At 37.7% G+C, this 26015-nt stretch overlaps 1 protein-coding gene across 3 annotated transcripts in view; it reads right to left on the bottom strand.

Annotated features, from left to right (window-relative positions):
* The window catches only part of tanc1a (tetratricopeptide repeat, ankyrin repeat and coiled-coil containing 1a), a 148960-nt gene extending 126956 nt beyond the window's left edge, over positions 1–22004 (bottom strand). For all 3 annotated transcript variants that reach the window (XM_037536563.1, XM_037536565.1, XM_037536564.1), the window contains exon 1: positions 21903–22004. The gene's annotated coding sequence lies outside the window, so the exon portion shown is untranslated. The remainder of the gene's footprint in view (positions 1–21902) is intronic.
* Positions 22005–26015: the final 4011 nt, after the last annotated feature.

Genomic DNA, 26015 nt, shown 5'->3' with positions numbered 1-26015 from the left:
CTGTTTACATCTGTTACTGCACAGAACACTACTGTTTACTGTTTACATCTATTACTGCACAGAACAATACTGTTTACTGTTTACATCTGTTACTGCACAGAACAATACTGTTTACTGTTTACATCTATTACTGCACAGAACACTACTGTATACTGTTTACATCTATTACTGCACAGAACAATACTGTTTACTGTTTACATCTATTACTGCACAGAACAATACTGTTTACTGTTTACATCTATTACTGCACAGAACAATACTGTTTACTGTTTACATCTATTACTGCACAGAACAATACTGTTTACTGTTTACATCTGTTACTGCACAGAACACTGTTTACATCTATTACTGCACAGAACAATACTGTTTACTGTTTACATCTGTTACTGCACAGAACAATACTGTTTACTGTTTACATCTATTACTGCACAGAACAATACTGTTTACTGTTTACATCCATTACTGCACAGAACAATACTGTTTACTGTTTACATCTGTTACTGCACAGAACAATACTGTTTACTGTTTACATCTATTACTGCACAGAACAATACTGTTTACTGTTTACATCTATTACTGCACTGAACACGACTGTTTACTGTTTACATCTATTACCTGCACAGAACACTACTGTTTACTGTTTACATCTATTACTGCACAGAACAATACTGTTTACTGTTTACACCTATTACCTGCACAGAACTATACTGTATACTGTTTACATCTGTTACTGCACAGAACAATACTGTTTACTGTTTACATCTATTACCTGCACAGAACAATACTGTTTACTGTTTACATCTGTTACTGCACAGAACAATACTGTTTACTGTTTACATCTATTACCTGCACAGAACACTACTGTTTACTGTTTACATCTATTACTGCACAGAACAATACTGTTTACTGTTTACATCTATTACCTGCACAGAACAATACTGTTTACTGTTTACATCTATTACTGCACAGAACAATACTGTTTACTGTTTACATCTATTACCTGCACAGAACAATACTGTTTACTGTTTACATCTGTTACTGCACAGAACACTGTTTACATCTATTACTGCACAGAACACTACTGTTTACTGTTTACATCTATTACTGCACAGAACAATACTGTTTACTGTTTACATCTATTACCTGCACAGAACAATACTGTTTACTGTTTACATCTGTTACTGCACAGAACACTGTTTACATCTATTACCTGCACAGAACACTACTGTTTACTGTTTACATCTATTACTGCACAGAACACTACTGTTTACTGTTTACATCTATTACTGCACAGAACAATACTGTTTACTGTTTACATCTATTACTGCACAGAACAATACTGTTTACTGTTTACATCTATTACCTGCACAGAACAATACTGTTTACTGTTTACATCTGTTACTGCACAGAACACTGTTTACATCTATTACTGCACAGAACACTGTTTACTGTTTACATCTATTACTGCACAGAACACTACTGTTTACTGTTTACACCTATTACCTGCACAGAACTATACTGTTTACTGTTTACATCTGTTACTGCACAGAACACTACTGTTTACTGTTTACATCTATTACCTGCACAGAACAATACTGTTTACTGTTTACATCTGTTACTGCTCAGAACACTACTGTTTACTGTTTACATCTGTTACTGCACAGAACAATACTGTTTACTGTTTACATCTATTACTACACAGAACAATACTGTTTACTGTTTACATCTATTACTGCACAGAACAATACTGTTTACTGTTTACATCTATTACTGCACAGAACAATACTGTTTACTGTTTACATCTGTTACTGCACAGAACAATACTGTTTACTGTTTACATCTATTACTGCACAGAACAATACTGTTTACTGTTTACATCTGTTACTGCACAGAACAATACTGTTTACTGTTTACATCTGTTACTGCACAGAACAATACTGTTTACTGTTTACATCTATTACTACACAGAACAATACTGTTTACTGTTTACATCTATTACTGCACAGAACAATACTGTTTACTGTTTACATCTGTTACTGCACAGAACACTGTTTACATCTATTACTGCACAGAGCACTGTTTACTGTTTACATCTATTACTGCACAGAACAATACTGTTTACTGTTTACATCTATTACTGCACAGAACAATACTGTTTACTGTTTACATCTGTTACTGCACAGAACAATACTGTTTACTGTTTACATCTATTACTGCACAGAACAATACTGTTTACTGTTTACATCTATTACCTGCACAGAACAATACTGTTTACTGTTTACATCTGTTACTGCACAGAACAATACTGTTTACTGTTTACATCTATTACTGCACAGAACAATACTGTTTACTGTTTACATCTATTACCTGCACAGAACAATACTGTTTACTGTTTACATCTATTACTGCACAGAACAATACTGTTTACTGTTTACATCTGTTACTGCACAGAACACTGTTTACATCTATTACTGCACAGAACAATATTGTTTACTGTTTACATCTGTTACTGCACAGAACACTACTGTTTACTGTTTACATCCATTACTGCACAGAACACTACTGTTTACTGTTTACATCTATTACTGCACAGAACAATACTGTTTACTGTTTACATCTATTACTGCACAGAACAATACTGTTTACTGTTTACATCTGTTACTGCACAGAACACTACTGTTTACTGTTTACATCCATTACTGCACAGAACACTACTGTTTACTGTTTACATCTATTACTGCACAGAACAATACTGTTTACTGTTTACATCTATTACTGCACAGAACAATACTGTTTACTGTTTACATCTGTTACTGCACAGAACACTACTGTTTACTGTTTACATCTGTTACTGCACAGAACAATACTGTTTACTGTTTACACCTATTACTGCACAGAACAATACTGTTTACTGTTTACATCTGTTACTGCACAGAACAATACTGTTTACTGTTTACATCTATTACCTGCACAGAACAATACTGTTTACTGTTTACATCTATTACTGCACAGAACAATACTGTTTACTGTTTACACCTATTACCTGCACAGAACTATACTGTTTACTGTTTACACCTATTACCTGCACAGAACTATACTGTTTACTGTTTACATCTGTTACTGCACAGAACACTACTGTTTACTGTTTACATCTATTACCTGCACAGAACAATACTGTTTACTGTTTACATCTGTTACTGCACAGAACAATACTGTTTACTGTTTACATCTATTACTGCACAGAACAATACTGTTTACTGTTTACATCTATTACTGCACAGAACACTACTGTTTACTGTTTACATCTGTTACCTGCACAGAACACTACTGTTTACTGTTTACATCTGTTACTGCACAGAACAATACTGTTTACTGTTTACATCTATTACTGCACAGAACAATACTGTTTACTGTTTACATCTATTACCTGCACAGAACAATACTGTTTACTGTTTACATCTATTACTGCACAGAACAATACTGTTTACTGTTTACATCTGTTACTGCACAGAACAATACTGTTTACTGTTTACATCTATTACTGCACAGAACAATACTGTTTACTGTTTACATCTATTACTGCACAGAACAATACTGTTTACTGTTTACATCTATTACTGCACAGAACAATACTGTTTACTGTTTACATCTATTACCTGCACAGAACAATACTGTTTACTGTTTACATCTGTTACTGCACAGAACAATACTGTTTACTGTTTACATCTATTACCTGCACAGAACAATACTGTTTACTGTTTACATCTATTACTGCACAGAACAATACTGTTTACTGTTTACATCTGTTACTGCACAGAACACTGTTTACATCTATTACTGCACAGAACAATATTGTTTACTGTTTACATCCGTTACTGCACAGAACAATACTGTTTACTGTTTACATCCATTACTGCACAGAACACTACTGTTTACTGTTTACATCTATTACTGCACAGAACAATACTGTTTACTGTTTACATCTGTTACTGCACAGAACAATACTGTTTACTGTTTACACCTATTACTGCACAGAACACTACTGTTTACTGTTTACATCTATTACTGCACAGAACAATACTGTTTACTGTTTACATCTATTACTGCACAGAACAATACTGTTTACTGTTTACATCTATTACTGCACAGAACAATACTGTTTACTGTTTACATCTGTTACTGCACAGAACACTACTGTTTACTGTTTACATCTGTTACTGCACAGAACACTGTTTACATCTATTACTGCACAGAACACTACTGTTTACTGTTTACATCTATTACTGCACAGAACAATACTGTTTACTGTTTACATCTATTACCTGCACAGAACAATACTGTTTACTGTTTACATCTATTACTGCACAGAACAATACTGTTTACTGTTTACATCTATTACTGCACAGAACAATACTGTTTACTGTTTACATCTATTACCTGCACAGAACAATACTGTTTACTGTTTACATCTGTTACTGCACAGAACAATACTGTTTACTGTTTACATTTATTACTGCACAGAACAATACTGTTTACTGTTTACATCTATTACTGCACAGAACAATACTGTTTACTGTTTATATCTATTACTACACAGAACAATACTGTTTACTGTTTACATCTATTACTGCACAGAACACTACTGTTTACTGTTTACATCTATTACTGCACAGAACAATACTGTTTACTGTTTACATCTATTACCTGCACAGAACAATACTGTTTACTGTTTATATCTATTACTGCACAGAACAATACTGTTTACCGTTTACATCTATTACTGCACAGAACACTACTGTTTACTGTTTACATCTATTACTGCACAGAACAATACTGTTTACTGTTTACATCTATTACTGCACAGAACAATACTGTTTACTGTTTACATCTATTACTGCACAGAACAATACTGTTTACTGTTTACATCTATTACCTGCACAGAACAATACTGTTTACTGTTTACATCTGTTACTGCACAGAACAATACTGTTTACTGTTTACATCTATTACTGCACAGAACAATACTGTTTACTGTTTACATCTATTACTGCACAGAACAATACTGTTTACTGTTTACATCTATTACTGCACAGAACAATACTGTTTACTGTTTACATCTATTACCTGCACAGAACAATACTGTTTACTGTTTACATCTGTTACTGCACAGAACAATACTGTTTACTGTTTACATCTATTACCTGCACAGAACAATACTGTTTACTGTTTACATCTATTACTGCACAGAACAATACTGTTTACTGTTTACATCTGTTACTGCACAGAACACTGTTTACATCTATTACTGCACAGAACAATATTGTTTACTGTTTACATCCGTTACTGCACAGAACAATACTGTTTACTGTTTACATCCATTACTGCACAGAACACTACTGTTTACTGTTTACATCTATTACTGCACAGAACAATACTGTTTACTGTTTACATCTGTTACTGCACAGAACAATACTGTTTACTGTTTACATCTGTTACTGCACAGAACAATACTGTTTACTGTTTACATCTATTACTGCACAGAACAATACTGTTTACTGTTTACATCTATTACTACACAGAACAATACTGTTTACTGTTTACATCTATTACTGCACAGAACACTACTGTTTACTGTTTACATCTATTACTGCACAGAACAATACTGTTTACTGTTTACATCTATTACCTGCACAGAACAATACTGTTTACTGTTTATATCTATTACTGCACAGAACAATACTGTTTACTGTTTACATCTATTACTGCACAGAACACTACTGTTTACTGTTTACATCTATTACTGCACAGAACAATACTGTTTACTGTTTACATCTATTACTGCACAGAACAATACTGTTTACTGTTTACATCTATTACTGCACAGAACAACACTGTTTACTGTTTACATCTATTACTGCACAGAACAACACTGTTTACTGTTTACATCTATTACTGCACAGAACAATACTGTTTACTGTTTACATCTATTACCTGCACAGAACAATACTGTTTAGTGTTTACATCTGTTACTGCACAGAACAATACTGTTTACTGTTTACATCTGTTACAGCACAGAACAATACTGTTTACTGTTTACATCTATTACTACACAGAACAATACTGTTTACTGTTTACATCTATTACTGCACAGAACAATACTGTTTACTGTTTACATCTATTACTGCACAGAACAATACTGTTTACTGTTTACATCTATTACCTGCACAGAACACTACTGTTTACTGTTTACATCTGTTACTGCACAGAACAATACTGTTTACTGTTTACATCTATTACCTGCACAGAACTATACTGTTTACTGTTTACATCTATTACTGCACAGAACAATACTGTTTACTGTTTACATCTATTACTGCACAGAACAATACTGTTTACTGTTTACATCTATTACCTGCACAGAACAATACTGTTTACTGTTTACATCTGTTACTGCACAGAACAATACTGTTTACTGTTTACATCTATTACTGCACAGAACAATACTGTTTACTGTTTACATCTATTACTGCACAGAACAATACTGTTTACTGTTTACATCTATTACCTGCACAGAACAATACTGTTTACTGTTTACATCTGTTACTGCACAGAACAATACTGTTTACTGTTTACATCTATTACCTGCACAGAACAATACTGTTTACTGTTTACATCTATTACTGCACAGAACAATACTGTTTACTGTTTACATCTGTTACTGCACAGAACACTGTTTACATCTATTACTGCACAGAACAATATTGTTTACTGTTTACATCCGTTACTGCACAGAACAATACTGTTTACTGTTTACATCCATTACTGCACAGAACACTACTGTTTACTGTTTACATCTATTACTGCACAGAACAATACTGTTTACTGTTTACATCTGTTACTGCACAGAACAATACTGTTTACTGTTTACATCTGTTACTGCACAGAACAATACTGTTTACTGTTTACATCTATTACTGCACAGAACAATACTGTTTACTGTTTACATCTATTACTGCACAGAACAATACTGTTTACTGTTTACATCTATTACTGCACAGAACACTATTGTTTACTGTTTACATCTATTACTGCACAGAACAATACTGTTTACTGTTCACATCTATTACTGCACAGAACAATACTGTTTACTGTTTACATCTATTACTGTACAGAACAATACTGTTTACTGTTTACATCTATTACTGCACAGAACAATACTGTTTACTGTTTACATCTATTACTGCACAGAACAATACTGTTTACTGTTTACATCTGTTACTGCACAGAACACTACTGTTTACTGTTTACATCTGTTACTGCACAGAACACTGTTTACATCTATTACTGCACAGAACAATACTGTTTACTGTTTACATCTATTACTGCACAGAACAATACTGTTTACTGTTTACATCTATTACTGCACAGAACAATACTGTTTACTGTTTACATCTGTTACTGCACAGAACACTACTGTTTACATCTGTTACTGCACAGAACACTGTTTACATCTATTACTGCACAGAACACTACTGTTTACTGTTTACATCTATTACTGCACAGAACAATACTGTTTACTGTTTACATCTATTACTGCACAGAACAATACTGTTTACTGTTTATATCTATTACTGCACAGAACAATACTGTTTACTGTTTACATCTATTACTGCACAGAACACTACTGTTTACTGTTTACATCTATTACTGCACAGAACACTACTGTTTACTGTTTACATCTATTACTGCACAGAACAATACTGTTTACTGTTTACATCTATTACTGCACAGAACAATACTGTTTACTGTTTACATCTATTACCTGCACAGAACACTACTGTTTACTGTTTACATCTATTACCTGCACAGAACAATACTGTTTACTGTTTACATCTATTACTGCACAGAACAATACTGTTTACTGTTTACATCTATTACTGCACAGAACAATACTGTTTACTGTTTACATCTATTACCTGCACAGAACACTACTGTTTACTGTTTACATCTATTACTGCACAGAACAATACTGTTTACTGTTTACATCTGTTACTGCACAGAACAATACTGTTTACTGTTTATATCTATTACTGCACAGAACAATACTGTTTACTGTTTACATCTGTTACTGCACAGAACAATACTGTTTACTGTTTACATCTATTACTGCACAGAACACTACTGTTTACTGTTTACATCTATTACTGCACAGAACAATACTGTTTACTGTTTACATCTGTTACTGCACAGAACAATACTGTTTACTGTTTACATCTATTACTGCACAGAACACTACTGTTTACTGTTTACATCTATTACTGCACAGAACAATACTGTTTACTGTTTACATCTGTTACTGCACAGAACAATACTGTTTACTGTTTACATCTATTACTGCACAGAACAATACTGTTTACTGTTTACACCTATTACCTGCACAGAACTATACTGTTTACTGTTTACACCTATTACCTGCACAGAACTATACTGTTTACTGTTTACATCTGTTACTGCACAGAACACTACTGTTTACTGTTTACATCTATTACTGCACAGAACACTACTGTTTACTGTTTACATCTATTACTGCACAGAACAATACTGTTTACTGTTTACATCTATTACCTGCACAGAACAATACTGTTTACTGTTTACATCTATTACTGCACAGAACAATACTGTTTACTGTTTACATCTATTACTGCACAGAACAATACTGTTTACTGTTTACATCTATTACCTGCACAGAACAATACTGTTTACTGTTTACATCTATTACTGCACAGAACAATACTGTTTACTGTTTACATCTGTTACTGCACAGAACAATACTGTTTACTGTTTACATCTATTACTGCACAGAACAATACTGTTTACTGTTTACATCTATTACCTGCACAGAACTATACTGTATACTGTTTACATCTGTTACTGCACAGAACACTACTGTTTACTGTTTACATCTATTACTGCACAGAACACTACTGTTTACTGTTTACATCTATTACTGCACAGAACAATACTGTTTACTGTTTACATCTATTACCTGCACAGAACAATACTGTTTACTGTTTACATCTATTACCTGCACAGAACAATACTGTTTACTGTTTACATCTATTACCTGCACAGAACAATACTGTTTACTGTTTACATCTATTACTGCACAGAACAATACTGTTTACTGTTTACATCTATTACTGCACAGAACAATACTGTTTACTGTTTACATCTATTACCTGCACAGAACAATACTGTTTACTGTTTATATCTATTACTGCACAGAACAATACTGTTTACTGTTTACATCTATTACCTGCACAGAACACTACTGTTTACTGTTTACATCTGTTACTGCACAGAACAATACTGTTTACTGTTTACATCTATTACTGCACAGAACAATACTGTTTACTGTTTACATCTATTACTGCACAGAACAATACTGTTTACTGTTTACATCTATTACTGCACAGAACAATACTGTTTACTGTTTACATCTGTTACTGCACAGAACACTACTGTTTACTGTTTACATCTATTACTGCACAGAACACTACTGTTTACTGTTTACATCTATTACTGCACAGAACACTACTGTTTACTGTTTACATCTATTACTGCACAGAACAACACTGTTTACTGTTTACATCTATTACTGCACAGAACAATACTGTTTACTGTTTACATCTGTTACTGCACAGAACACTACTGTTTACTGTTTACATCTATTACTGCACAGAACAATACTGTTTACTGTTTACATCTATTACCTGCACAGAACAATACTGTTTACTGTTTACATCTATTACTGCACAGAACAATACTGTTTACTGTTTACATCTATTACTGCACAGAACACTACTGTTTACTGTTTACATCTATTACTGCACAGAACAATACTGTTTACTGTTTACATCTATTACCTGCACAGAACAATACTGTTTACTGTTTACATCTATTACTGCACAGAACAATACTGTTTACTGTTTACATCTATTACCTGCACAGAACAATACTGTTTACTGTTTACATCTATTACTGCACAGAACAATACTGTTTACTGTTTACATCTATTACCTGCACAGAACAATACTGTTTACTGTTTACATCTATTACTGCACAGAACAATACTGTTTACTGTTTACATCTGTTACTGCACAGAACACTACTGTTTACTGTTTACATCTATTACTGCACAGAACACTACTGTTTACATCTGTTACTGCACAGAACAATACTGTTTACTGTTTACATCTATTACTGCACAGAACAATACTGTTTACTGTTTACATCTATTACTGCACAGAACAATACTGTTTACTGTTTACATCTATTACCTGCACAGAACAATACTGTTTACTGTTTACACCTATTACTGCACAGAACAATACTGTTTACTGTTTACATCTATTACTGCACAGAACAATACTGTTTACTGTTTACATCTATTACCTGCACAGAACAATACTGTTTACTGTTTACATCTATTACCTGCACAGAACAATACTGTTTACTGTTTACATCTATTACTGCACAGAACAATACTGTTTACTGTTTACATCTATTACTGCACAGAACAATACTGTTTACTGTTTACATCTATTACTGCACAGAACAATACTGTTTACTGTTTACATCTATTACCTGCACAGAACAATACTGTTTACTGTTTACATCTATTACTGCACAGAACAATACTGTTTACTGTTTACATCTATTACTGCACAGAACAATACTGTTTACTGTTTACATCTATTACTGCACAGAACAATACTGTTTACTGTTTACATCTATTACCTGCACAGAACAATACTGTTTACTGTTTACATCTATTACCTGCACAGAACAATACTGTTTACTGTTTACATCTATTACTGCACAGAACAATACTGTTTACTGTTTACATCTATTACTGCACAGAACAATACTGTTTACTGTTTACATCTATTACTGCACAGAACAATACTGTTTACTGTTTACATCTATTACCTGCACAGAACAATACTGTTTACTGTTTACATCTATTACTGCACAGAACAATACTGTTTACTGTTTACATCTATTACTGCACAGAACAATACTGTTTACTGTTTACATCTATTACTGCACAGAACAATACTGTTTACTGTTTACATCTATTACTGCACAGAACAATACTGTTTACTGTTTACATCTATTACTGCACAGAACAATACTGTTTACTGTTTACATCTATTACTGCACAGAACAATACTGTTTACTGTTTACATCTATTACCTGCACAGAACACTACTGTTTACTGTTTACATCTGTTACTGCACAGAACAATACTGTTTACTGTTTACATCTATTACTGCACAGAACAATACTGTTTACTGCTTACATCTGTTACTTGATGCACTTGATGAACAGCTGCTCTACATATTTGCATATTTGCACATACGCACATGTAACTTTAATTTTATTTCCACTTTCATACTGTACATTTTTACTTTTACTTTTTACTACTATTTTTAGAGTTATTCTTATCTTTTCTTTTTCTATTCTCTTAAGAGTATATGTGATGAATGGAGGAACAGCAAAGTAAGAATTTCATTGTACAGTGTAACTGCCTGTTCTGCTGTGCACATGACAATAAAACTCTTGAATCTGAAATAAAGCTCGTTAACCTTCATGTTTATGGTCATTTTTTTAACCCAAAGCTCACACTGTGTGGGCTAAATGAACACATGAAACACACTAGCGCTTAACCAGTACTTCACATTAGCCAATGTTGCAAAATATATGACTTTATATTAGGAAAAAACTGACATCTTAACTGATAGGTTATCAATCTAAATCAGTTGCTTATTCAAATATAGTGCTACATCAAAAGTAAGAGGTAACTGTATTTATTACAATGACTCATGCATAATTATGCTATGATGTTTTGTCACAGGTGTAGCAGCAACAGTCAAATACAGCATGAGCTCAAAGTATTTACATCATAAAACTGCAACACCGGTCAGCCAAAATAAAAAACATAAACTGGCCAACTGCCAACTGAAAGGCTGGATTAAAAATCATGCAGTTCTGATCTTGGAGATTCTGACTGCACCATTAATGTATCGCTGCTGTCGGAACAAATCCTTGTATATCCATTTTTGTTGTTTTTCAGTTTTTGACACATTTTAAAAATGTCTGTTGTTCTTTTCATTGTGTGTAAATTTTGGGATGAATGGATCACAAGAAACGGCCCAAAAATACTTGGAAAAAATTCTGGTTCCATTGACTTACATTAAAAGTAAAGTAGGTTTTTTCCTTCTCCTGTAAAGTTACAATTTTGGAGATACGAGGTTTTGTTCCGACAGCAGCGATATATGATTTTTAAGTGATACAGCCACTCACTCATTTTGTTTTCATTATAATTTCCAGTCATGACAGGCATTAAGTAAAGTCATGATTTTCAGGCGATATTTCTGAGATTACATATCAATTACCTGATGCAAGAGGAATGACAAAGGAAGGACAAAGTCAAAGAAAATGTCAAAAACCAGGAGTTTCCAAACCTGGAGTTTAAAAAACGAATAGAAGATGCTGAAAAATGTGACTCCTATCAACCGCCTAACACCTACTAAACCACCCAAACTGACCTCATCAGGTAAACAGCACTTAAAAGCTTTCATCTTTGAGAGAAAATCCAGCTCTGCTCTTACTTCAGATCTCAAAACATCCACAGGTGGTTCTGTCCATCCTTTCACTGTGAGAATACAACTCAGCACTGTGGGTCTGAAAGGACGTGTAGCTGTCAAGAAGCTCTTACTGTTAAAAGACAATAGATAAAAAAGAAGAAATTTGCAAACCACAACAAAAAAGCAGCGGGTAACTTCAGAACAACTGACTGACCAACCCAGAGTCCAGACCTCAACATCAGTGAAGGTCTTCGGGAATATCTGGATGGTAAGAAGCAGAAAATGCAATCAACTTCTAAGACTGAACTGCGATGCACACATTAAATCCTGTTAAAACCATCCATCCATCCATTTTCTAAGCCGCTTCTCCGTCAGGGTCGCGGGGGGTGCTGGAGCCTATCCCGGAAGGCAGGATACACCCTGGACAGGTCGCCAGTCCATCGCAGGGCAGACAGACAGACACAGACAGTCACTCACACCCAGGGGCAATTTAGCACGTCCAATTGGCCTGACTGCATGTCTTTGGACTGTGGGAGGAAACCGGAGAACCCGGAGGAAACCCACACAGACACGGGGAGAACATGCAGACTCCACACAGAGAGGACCCCGATCACCCGGCCGGGGAATCGAACCCAGACCCTCCTCACTGTGAGGCGACAGCGCTACCCACCACGCCACCGTGCCGCCCCCTGTTAAAACGTTAATATTAAATTCAGTTGTTTTGCGTATTTTTCTGTTAAATTATGTTTTGCTGCTTTTTTCCTGATGCTGAGTCATGAATCGCTGCCACTTTGACTGAAAATAAAATAAATGAAGGGTCTCTGACTTTCGCACCACACTGGAAAGAACCAAACATGTCTCCAGTGATCACCCATATTTGGGGGGGGTTAAATTGTGTAAATGTGTTTATTGAACTAGTCATTTAAGCATCCAGCCATGAGGCTCCATCTTTAATTCTTTGCACACAAACACAGTCAGCTTTATCTGCCGTAATTACAGAGATGATGTATGCTAACTGAAACCATCTGGCATACACAGCCTGCTTACAGTGACACAGAGGAAGGAGTATCCCTAGAAGACGTGACAAAGAAGGAACAGCTGAGCTGACGGGGAGAACAAAAAGCCCAGTAAATGTTCAGCGTTGATTGCTTTCATGTCTCTGTTGTCGGAACAAATCTCCGTTTTCCAGTTTATGACGTAATTTGAAAATTCCTGTTGTCCTTTGTTATACACCGTGGATGGAGTTCATTACAAATGACCCAAACTTACTTCAAAAAAATTCTGGTTCCATTGACTTGCATTAAAACAAAGCATGTTTTTTCCCTTTTCCTGTAAAGTTATCATTCTGGAGAGGTTTTGCTGTGACCACAGTGATGTCTTCGCTGCGCAAAAAAGTCTCAATTTTTGTCATTTTTTACACGATCAAAGCACAGCAACTGCTCTTCACACTGTGCGCAAAAGTCATGAGAAACGGACCAGTAGAAAAGCTCTTTAACGTACATTAACCTACACTATAAGTGGAAAATGTCTGTGTTCTCTTGTAAAGTTGGCATTTTGCAGGTGTTTTCTTTGGACAGCGGCGATATGTTCTCAGTTTCTGCATTCATCTCACAGCACCAGGCCGCGTTCCCACTCTCGCAGGTTCACAGTTGGTCATGGTTATTTACTTTTCAACCTTTATTTACCAGATAAGCTCCTTGAGGCACTTGGCACAGAGCCCAGTAATAAATTTACATCACCTAGTGTGTGGATTTCCTAGCACAGCGCTGCGTATGAACCCTGCTCTGCCCTAGTGAGATAAGTGACCAGTTAGGATTTCAAGTGGACACATCTGTGCTGCAAAGTGTGAAGTTTAACCTCTTAAACACCTTGAGACCACCGGTGGTTCCAAAACACACTTCATCATATTCTTCATAACTGTCATATTTCATGAGCTCCATTCAGAAGCTGGACGTCATATGAGGCTGTAACTCTTCCCTCCAGTCTAATAGACGGTGACGTCATTTTAACCCCTTATAATAAAAGAAATCTGAAATTTCCCCAAATCTGGGCTCTAAACTATAAACAAACTCTTCAGTGATCTGCTCTGCAAACATTACTTTTATAAAATAACACAAAGATTTTTGGCTTTCAGCAGTAAATTGTAAGCATTTAGTAATATGTGTGATCATAAAACACATTTACTGTTCATTTGAGGGGAACCAAAAATAAATAAATAAATAAATAAATAAAATTAAAACGTACATTTATTTCATGCAGTTACTGAATAATTTGCATTATGTAACTTCAGTAAATCCAGATGGACAAACCAAAATATACCCTAGAGAATAAGAGGTTACATGATCCAGGACATTGTCGGCTGAGCGACACTGAGGCATGAAATCACTCAGCAACACGTACCAAGTGCAAAAGCCAAGTTACAGCGTGAGGGTTCCCTCATGTCATGCCGCATTTCTGGACAAGAACCAGCAACCACACTGACTCTTAGATGGCCTTCGACATTTCGGGACCAATTCCAGATGTAGTGTAAGTAAGTAACGCTATTACCTCAAACGGTCAATGACGCCAAAACGATTCAAATCCAATAGTAGGCTAAAAACATTATAGGGTCAGATCAATGACTAAATTCATCTTTTCATGTGTTCCTGGCCTCTAAACCGTCCATTTAGTCAGGATCAAATGGATTTTAACGTCAAACAGCACTGATGTTTCTAAGAGTGACTAAAAACAGGCTGCTTACATTATCCTATATCAAATTACAGGCTGGGAAAACTGCATTAAGACTGTATTTGCCAGCAGAGTCAAAACTCAAGCAAATGGAAAGCTTTGGTCTGACCACTGCTGGCCCTGAACTTTTAATAACTGCTTAACTTGTAGCTTCCCGTAATTGTATATTTCTTCAGGCCACATGCTTAAATCTGACTTTAATTGGACCAAAAAGATGTTTAATCAGATGGAAGAGGATAGAAAATAGAAAATGACAAGCGTGAGCAAGAACAGGGAGGAAATGGCCAGAGAGAACGGTGCGATTGTTTTGACTCCGTGAAGCAAGGCAAGATAAATCTCATATCTGCAGGGCCACTGTGGTATTTTACAGTTATTACAGCTTTAAACTGCGAGTCCCTGAAGGTTCTGAAAGCCTGTGGATTACAGGAGGGTTCAAACAGCTCAGGAGAAGCTCAGACTCGGTGGTGGCGCTGTTCCGCTGAGTGAGAAATGAGGGCACAGACTTCTAAATAGGTTTTATGGCTGCAACCTTAGGGAAAATGGCCTTGTTTCCTTATATGGAAAACCTGGCCTAAATATCCTCCCCAGCTCGCCATCTGAATATGATCTGACACGCAAAGGGTCTTACACAAGCGTGTGGTCCTAACATCAAAAGCTCTCAGGCCAGGCTGGTTGTGCGAGCAGCTATGAAAAACTTCCATGAAGCACTGAGAAATGACAAATTACATATGGCGGTGACGGACGGGTGATTAGAGGACGACAGATCCTTGCTGTGACAGAGGAATGAGAGACCTGTGGCTGTAATGTATTCACTTTAACAGAAGTAGGTGAGTTACTTGAGTGATTATGGGGAGCTCGATTAATCATAATTATATAGTTACAGTTACTGTGATATGAGCTTCTGCAATAAAAGCAGGGTTAAGCGGTGCAGTTAGATTAGGGGTGCGATTTGCTTAAAGGAGAGCTTTCTGTTCAGTTACACAGCAAAATTCATATCAATTATCTAACAAATTTACCAAACATTGGGTTTCATGTCCATATCATGCAGTTCTTTATTGAAAAAGAAATCGAGTCATTTCTACAGAAAAATACGGAAGTCCAGAGAAGCCACGAGCTGTTGCTATAATTTTCTGGATTGTTGCCTCAAGATAACAAGATAAGTAACTTGCTACTTCAAGATAACAATTTTGCTGTCTTGAGGTAACAAGATAAATAACTTGTTATCTCAATATGACAACATTTGTTCCCTCAAGATAACAAGATAAGTAACTTGTTATTTCAAGATAACAATTTCATTATGTTGAGATAACAAGATAAGTAACGCGGTAAGACTTTATTTGGATAGCCCACTTTACATTCTTTGTAGATACTTAAATTACTTTTAAGTTACATTCAACTAAACATCTACTACACTGACCACAATTGCTTTTAGCTGCTCTAATCCTAATCCTAATCTTAACCTCAACCCAAAACCTAAACCCAACCCTCACCCTGGTCCAAATCTTAACCCTAACACCACCACTGTTTAGATTTAACTGAGTTTTAACAGACAGTTTATTCTATATCATCTGCAAATAATCTATAGCGACTACAGTGGGCTAACCAAATAAAGTGAGACCTTGACTCGTTATTTCAAGATAGCCATTTTGTAATGTTGGGATAACAAGATAAGCAACTCGCTATTTCAAGATAACAGTTTTGTTGTCTTGGGATAACAAGATAAACAACTTGTTACCTCAAGATGACAACTTTTGTTACCTCAAGATAACAAGATATGTAACTCGCTATTTCAAGATAACAATTTTGTTATCTTGGGCTAACAAGATAAACAGCTTGTTAGCTCAAGATGACAACTTTTGTTACCTCAAGATAACAAGATAAGTAAAACGCTATTTCAAGATAACAATTTTGTTATCTTGGGATAACAAGATAAACAGCTTGTTAGGGGCCGAGCCCAACTCCTGCAAATAACCCCACACCATGATCCCCCCTCCACCAAATTTTACACTTGGCACAATGCAGACAGACAAGTACCGTCTCCTGGCAACCACCAATCCCAGATTCGTCCATCGGATTTCCAGACAGAGAAGCGTGATTGGTCACTCCAGAGAACACGTCTCCGCTGCTCTAGAGTCCAGTGGCGGCGCTTTACACCACCGCATTCCACGCTTTGCATTGCGCTTGGTGATGTAAGGCTTGGATGCAGCTGCTCGGCCATGGAAACCCATTCCATGAAGCTCTCTACGCTGTTCTTGAGCTGATCTGAAGGCCACATGAAGTTGGGAGGTCTGTAGTGATTGACTCTGCAGAAAGTTGGTGACCTCTATGCAATATGTATGTATTTATTTAATTATTTTTTGGGAAAATAATCAACTTGGACAAAAAAATGAGTGTTATATCAATGACCCTTATACTGCAAAATCTGTGCCTGCATTAAACATTCACTAGTAGCAGACTTCAGAGTATGTTGGCCTCAGGGTTGCCTGAAGCGTTTGAGAAACGGATGTTCTGAAATGTATAGTCTGTGTGTGATAGTGTGCAGGGTACCGTACGTATATATGTGCACATAATCAGTTCTGATGTGGACAGTGTTGAACAACGTCGCTCAGAGACGTGAACGTTTATTTATTGATCTGAGCTAAATGACTCATGGTAGGCGTGCTTGTTTACATCAACTGAGTTCCTTGTTATTAATTGATTCATAGGTGGGCTAAGTCATCTCTATAGAAAATGAATGATCTCGTGTTTAAACAGCTTGAATGGCCTTCCACTTTTACTGGCCCTGAGCTTAAATATTTACAAAGCCACACTAATCGTTCAGCACTGTCAACTGAAGTCAAATAAAACAGTCTGAAAGTTATAATCATAAAGTCAATGGTGAAACAAACAGAAAGGCTGTGAAAGTGTTTTATACCGAGTAAATCACTCTAGGCCAGGGGTCAGCAACCCAAATGATAAGAAGAGCCATTATCAAGTGTTGCAAAGCTCCTCATTTCTTTTTCGAATTTTCCTGTTCCACCTTAAATGGTGCCTGAGATGCCAGAATGTAGTTTACTGTTGCACCATTTAAGGGAAAATTCGAAAAAGAAATGACAAGCTTCGCAACGTTTTAGTGTTTGACAGTTTCTCCTTGCAGATTAAAAGTATCAGGAAACCAGCTGGAGCGATTACAAATACAAATACGTCCATTTGTCTCCAAATCATTGATGTTCGTCATAAATATTTTCTCTTTGCCGTTTCCTTCGCTACCAGCTGTGCGAGATTATTGTCTGTGTCGCTATGGTGACCAACAGTCTGTGCGCTGACCTTCAGGGTTAAAGGGTGAATCAGCAGCTCTACATTAACTCCAGCGTTTAAGACCATTTACTGTTAAACTGTGATGAACGATCAGCAGAGCTTTATTTTACTGTAAAGGAGGATTATTTTATGTGTACCAACAAATCAAATTTTGTGGAGCCACGACAAGACAGTAAAAGAGCCGTATGTTGCCGACCCCTGAGCTAGATAAACAACTAGTAACTGTGCTGAGCACTAAAGAGACAAACTCAAAAGACTGAGCCATGAAAATGTCCTGAGAGTTCCCTGCATCAATAAAGCATCAACGGTCAAAACACACCTAGAACCAGGTGATGGAAAGACAGTCTGAGTTATCACAGGCGTGACCCATATCAGGTCATCAGACCTGCAAAACACTGTCACTGGCATTTAGGCCTGAAACGCTCTAGTTTACAAAGCAAAGCCGCTCAGAAATAAACGCTGTCGTTACACGAGCCTTCACTTCCTCACACAGTCCCAAAACAAGAACCAGGATCAGCAGCATTTGTTCTCTAATCTTTAAGGACGAATTGGATTGATGGACTTTATCTACACACTTAAAAAAGAAAATGGTTCTACACCATTACCATTACCACTCAGAGAACCCTTTACATGAATAAAGTGTTTTCTGCTTTGCAAATGTGTTCCTCAGACTGACTGAGAACGTACTGTCGGGGCAGTCGTGGGCTGGTTGTTAGGGAACCAGCCTTGTGACCGGAAGGTTGTTGGTTTGATCCCCTCAGCTGTATAGAACCATAAAATCTTAGAGAACCCATTACATGAATAAAGTTTTCTTTGCATTGCAAATGCGTTCTTCAGAGTGATGGAGAATGTACTGTAGATGGTTGCATATAGAACCTTATGCAGAACCCTTTCCAAAAAAAAGTTCTACATAGAACCATGAAATCTTAAGAGAACCCTTTGCATGATGAAAAGGTTCTTTGCATTGCAAATGCGTTCTTCAGACTGATTGAGAATGTATTATAAATGGTTGTATATAGAACCTTTTTGAAAAGGGTCCTGCATAGCACCATAAGGGTTCTGCTGTTGCTACAAGCTTGACATCATAACAATACCAGAACCCTTTTGGTGCTATACAGAACTCTTTTAAAAAGAAGTTCTATATAAAACCATGAACTCTTAGAGAACCCTTTGCATGATGAAAGGTTCTTTGCTTTGCAAATGCGTTCTTCAGACTGATTGAGAATGTACTGTAGATGGTTCTATACACCACCTTTTTGAAAAGGGTTCCGCAGAGCACCAAAGGAATTCTTCTATTGCTACAAGCTTGAGATCGTAACAAAACCAGAACCCTTTTTGGTGCTATATAGAATCCCTTTCAAACAATGAACCCTTTAGAACAATGAACTCTTAGAGAACCCTTTGCACGATGAAAGGTTCTTTGCATTGCAAAAGGTTGATGGAAAATATAGACGGTAGATGGTTCCATATAGCAGCTTTCTGAAAGGGTTCTAAAAGGGTAGAAAAAGAACCTTTTCACAACATTAACGCTTTATCCCTTTAATCGTGCAAGGGTTCCTTGAGTGTATAAATGAAGAATAAAGAACCATTTTCCTTGCTAAAGAAGCCGTGAAGGTTATTCTGAAGTGTGCGCAGCTGAAGGTCAAATATGGGATAGATTCAGATATTTTAATATTTACAAAAGATTGTTACAGAAATGTTTACAATCATACTTAGTGTTTACGATGAACTTCTAGGTTGCCAGGTATGTATGACTATGGTGAGTAGAGAGTATCTAGAGCTGTCTGAAGTGTTACCCACCTATATAACTAATAATATGATTCTCCTGACCGATTAATAAAGCATCAGACAAAAAAGCCACTACACCACTACAGCCAAAACACCGTCACGGACACACACTGGATTCACTCATGTCACAGGGTTTATCTAACAATGTACACCGACCAGCTGCTTCACTAAGTACACCTCCCTGTTTCTGCACTCACTGTCCACTTTATCAGCTCCACTTACTGTATAGCTGCACTCTGTAGTTCTACAGTTACAGACTGTAGTCCATCTGTTTCTCTGATACTCTGTTACCCTGTTCTTCAGTGGTCAGGACCCCCATGGACCCTCACAGAGCAGGTACTGTTTGGGTGGTGGGTCATTCTCAGCACTGCAGTAACACTGACGTGGTGGTGGCGTGTTGGCGTGCTGCGCTGGCCTGAGTGGATCAGACTCAGCAGTGCTGCTGGAGTTTTGAAACACCTCCGTGTCGCTGCTGGACTGAGAACAGTCCACCAACCAAACACATCCAGCCAACAGTGAAGAGGGACTAGAGGACGACCACACAACAGAGCACCAACAGATGAGCTGCCCTCTCTGACTTCACATCTACAAGGTGGACCAACAAGGTAAGTTTGACTAATAAAGCGGACGAAAAGTAAAGCACAGCGTTTAAAAACTCCAGCAGCGCTGCTGTTTCTGATCCACTCGTACCAGCACAACACACACTAACACACCACCTGGGTTCTGACCACTGAAGAACAAGGTAACAGAGTATCAGAGAAACGGACTACAGTCTGTAACTGTAGAACTACAGAGTGCAGCTATACGGTCAGTGGAGCTGATAAAGTGGACAATGAGTTTGGCTACAAGGTACCTGTGGCCAGCCGGTGTACATGCATGTTGCCATCCTGGTGCAAGTATTTGATCTTATCACCCTACGTTTGGTTTTAGACATGAACGGGTGGACAAAGGAAGAAATAAACAGCACAGCAGAACTTTTTAGAGCCTACAGGTCAGACAGAGACACTGTGAGTGTGGTTAAGGTTGGGTGGGGGGTTTTGGGGGGTGGTGGACCACACCTGCTCACTGACAGCTGCTCAGGGCCATGAGAGCTGCTGAACTTCTGACCTGATCTCAGTGAAAACAGACACTCCGTGACGTTCCAGACCTTCGCAGTTAACTGCTCACGCATACGAGCCTCGGGCGAACGACGCCTTCAGATAACAAGACTCAACCAACCGCTCAGACAGTCTCGCTCGTTCACAGGTAAACCTCAGCCACACGGCGGCTTTAACACAGAGACTCGCTCCACACTGCGACTCAGCGACTCGGTACACTTCTCTCCGTTTCCAACAGTTCCCGGCAGAAGGAGGCGTTCAGCTTAACGCTGCTGCCCCAGCGAGCCGCCCTGACTCGGTTTAAAGCCCAAACGAACCAGTAAAAGCGAGAGTCTCTCACCTGTTTTCCGAGCTGAAGCGCGGAGCTGCCTCCACATGAGTGAGTGGCGGTAACGGTCCGCTGCGCGAGACTCGCCGAGCTCCTCCCTCGAGCGCCCGCTTGTTGGGGGAGAGGTGGGCGTGCGATAGCGACACACCCACAAGCACGTCAGAGCGGAACGACCCACCACGAGCGAGGCAGCGCGCGGTAAAGACCGTCACCACACACACACACACACACACACACACACACACACACACTATATTTCCAAAAGTATTGGAAATACTTGCTATTATATTATTATATGATTAATTATATATATATAAAATTAATAATTACTAAATGCGTCTGGCTTCGCACGCATATGAAATTGAGTGAGACCCCATTCTTAATCCATAGGGTTTAATATGATGTCGGCCCACCCTTTGCAGCTATAACAGCTTCAGCTCTTCTGGGAAGGCTTTCCACAAGGGTCAGGAGTGTGTTTAAGGAAATAAGACTACACTTAGAAAGAAATTATAATTGGTTTTGTTTTAGGGCCTTCACGTTTCTTTTTCTCCATAAATGAATCAAATGCTCTACAGTTAGAACAGATATACTGATTCTTGGTCCTAAAGTTCTTTGAGCTAAATTCTCCTCCATTAATTCATTCAGAACCATTAGCCAACTGTGTGTGCACACTGTGGAATCAGACCTCCGCATTTAACCCATCCGTGCAGTGAAACACCCACAAACATGCACACTAGTGAGCACACACAGTAGGGGCCAGTGAGCACACTTGCCCAGAGCAGTGGGCAGCCCAATCCACGGTGCCCGGGGAGCAATTGAGGGTTAGGTGGCTCACTCAAGGGGACTTCAGTCATGTAGCTGAGGGGATCAAACTGGTGACCTTCCAGTCACAAGGCTAGTCCCCTAACCCCCAGCCCACGACTGTCCATTACTTTATATGCCTGAAGTATGAAACCTGGCTGCAATTTAAATCAGTGTTTTGAGAAATGTTGTAATATTAGGCATTTTCTGTTCCAGAGTGATGCAGAGCTGATTATTGTAATGATCTTCTCACTGGGCTTCCGTAGTAATGAAATCAATAATCTTGGAGAAGTTTTCACACATTTTATGTTTACTGTGTGGAGTTAAACCTGAACAACTTGAGTTTTTACAACCTGAATATTTTACCGCGTTTTTTTAACCTGGATTTATAAGACCTGAATTCAGACCCAGTATATTAAATTACTCAAAATTTGCAATGAAAAATGTTCAGTCACTTCAAATGACACGTTTTCAGCTCAAGTGTCAGGAATCTCTGATCCAACTGCATAGTTTCCATAACCCCAAACCAAATAAACCTCAATAACCAAAAGATAAGCCCTTTTTTTGTAGGGAATTTTTGGAGGAAAAAGTCACATTTTCTTGGCTTTATGTAACTCTAGGAGCATTAGATCCCTATTAAGAGCTGAATACATGTACGTCAGTATGAAAGTGAAGTCTGAAGCCGATCCAGACTTCTTCAGTACACTTTCAGTGTAATAACACACAGCACTGGCAAATCCAGTGAGCCTTTAAGGCTGTGACTTTTTGAAGTCCGTGTTTTACTCTGTACTGCCTCTTTGTGGCACTTGCTGGAACATTAGAGGTAATTTCCTCATGCGGGTTAGAGGCTGAGAAAGCATGATGGCACCATGACGAATGAAAAGGTGCTCTACCAAAGGAATAGAGTGAACAAGAGGGCTGTAACACCGACACTCAGGCCAGCCTCCGGATCAAGTTGGGAATTCTCTGTTGGAAGCTGTTATTAACATAATAGAGCAATTCAGGTAAAATGTCTGAACAAAACCTGCTTTTACAGAAAAAAGTCAGCTGCTGTTTACAACGTGCTAAAATTTCATAATGAATAATGAATATAGCAACAGAGACTCCAAAATTCCTTGAAAAAATAGTTCCATTCATTTACAGTTCATAGATACAAGGTTTTGTGACAACAGCAATAATATATCGCTGCTGTCGGGAGAAAACCTTGTATCTCCAATACGGTAACTTTACAGGAGAAGAGAAAACCTGCTGTAGTTTTAATGTAAGTCAATGGAACCAAACGTCTTTCTAAGTACTTTTGGGCCGTTTCATTTGGTCCATTCATCATGTGGTGAGAGTAGAGAGCAGGTGGAAGAGAATCTGGAGAGGTGGAGGTTTGCACTGGAGAGGAGAGGAATGAAGGTCAGTAGAGACGAGAGGGAGGCAGGTGGAAAGATGAAGATGCAAGGAGTAGAGGTTGTAAAGGTGGATGACTTCAAATATCTTGGGTCAACCATCCAGAGCAATGGACAGTGTAGAAAAGAGGTGAAGAAGAGGGTGCAGGCAGGATGGAGTGGGTGGAGACGGGTGTCAGGGCTGATGTGTGACAGAAGGATAGCAGCAAGAGTGAAAGGGAAGGTCTACAAGACAGCAGTGCGTCCTGCTATGATGTATGGTTTGGAGACTGTGGCTCTGTCTAAAAGACAGGAGGCTGAGCTGGAGGTGGCGGAGATGAAGATGCTGAGATTTTCGTTGGGAGTGACCAGGATGGACAAGATTAGAAATGAGCAGATCAGAGGGACGGTGAAGGTGGAGCAGTTTGGAGATAAAGCCAGAGAGGCCAGGTTGAGATGGTTTGGACATGTTGAGGAGGAATAGTGGATATATTGGGCAAAGAATGTTGGAGATGGAGCTGCTGGGTAGAAGAAGAAGAGGTAGACCTCAGAGAAGGTTTATGGATGTAGTGAAGGTGGACATGGAGATGGTTGGTGTGAAAGTAGAGGAGGCAGTCGATAGGGCAAGATGGAGGCAGATGATCCGCTGTGGCGACCCCTAAAGGGAGCAGCCGAAAGAAGAAGAAGATCATGAAATTTACACACAATGTAAAGAACAACAGGTCCCTTGGCATTCTGTCAAAAAATGACAAAAATGGAGATACGAGGTTTTCTTCTGACAGCAGCGATATGTTATTGTGATGCACTAATTTCACAAATGAATGATTTAGACAAGCAAAATTATGAGTCAGTGGAAGACGCCCATTACCCTCATTAGATTTAGTTTAGATGTTTCATTCCAAAAGGCTGTGACAATTTCAGACATAGCAGCTTTTTGATAACAATGAATGACATGCAATGTGAAAAAAAACCCTTTTAATTGTCTAATAAAGGTGGTATTAATTATAATATAGCATTGATATTTCTTGTATGTGTAAAGACACTTACAACATAAGTATGTCATAAAATTAAATAGCACTCTTGATAGAGGTCTATAATGAGTTTTGGGATGAAACCCTTCAAATATCAACTACATTTTAAATGCTTTCATTTCAGTGTAGGAAGTACTTGTGTCTCGGTTTCCTTGGCCAAGCATGATTGTAGTGGTAAAGCAAAGGGTTTTCATTAAGCACTGCTGTATAATGACATTTGTGGATGTTAATGAATCACAGTGTTTTCAAAGATCCCAGTTTGCTGTTTAATTACAATTTCAATTATCTTAGTTTCTGCATGTTTTATTTCAAATATCATGAATTCCCATTCTGTTTCAGGTAAACCTGACTTAAAGGAGGATATTTTTCCAATGATTTTCAATTTCTTTTCGCATACCTAAATAATTAAGGTGTAAAGATAATCATCCACAGCGGTTTGGTGTGAAACGCTCGGCTCTATACATACAGAGAAATGTTCACACTGGTGGTGATAGGAACCAGACGTCTGAAGCACCGAAAGCTCCCTCTTAGAAAGTTTTTTTTTACATGAAATAGTCCCAAATATATTGCCAGATGCTTGAAACATTGTTTTATGATTTTTTAATTATATTTTTTTAATATTTACCAGTATTTTATTTTAGTTATCTACATTCTTTACACTCTTTTATGGTTTGGTGGTTTGGTACCACTTTAGAATAAGACTACCCTTACAAAGAAATTATAGTTGGATTAAAATGAGCTTGTTAATGGTTATTAGATTAAAAATTAATAAGATGTTAACAAACTTTAATAAAAATGGGAAAAGGCAAACGGTCACATCAGATGAATATGAATATGTGCTGAAGCTGGCTGGTTTAATGCTGGCTGGTTTTGTGTTAGTCATTCTGGGGACATCTGGTCCCCAAAAAGAGCTGTGTATT

Source organism: Pygocentrus nattereri, chromosome 30, assembly GCF_015220715.1.
Source record: "Pygocentrus nattereri isolate fPygNat1 chromosome 30, fPygNat1.pri, whole genome shotgun sequence".
Taxonomy (NCBI): Eukaryota; Metazoa; Chordata; class Actinopteri; order Characiformes; family Serrasalmidae; genus Pygocentrus; species Pygocentrus nattereri.
This window is presented reverse-complemented; position numbering and strand designations above follow the sequence as displayed.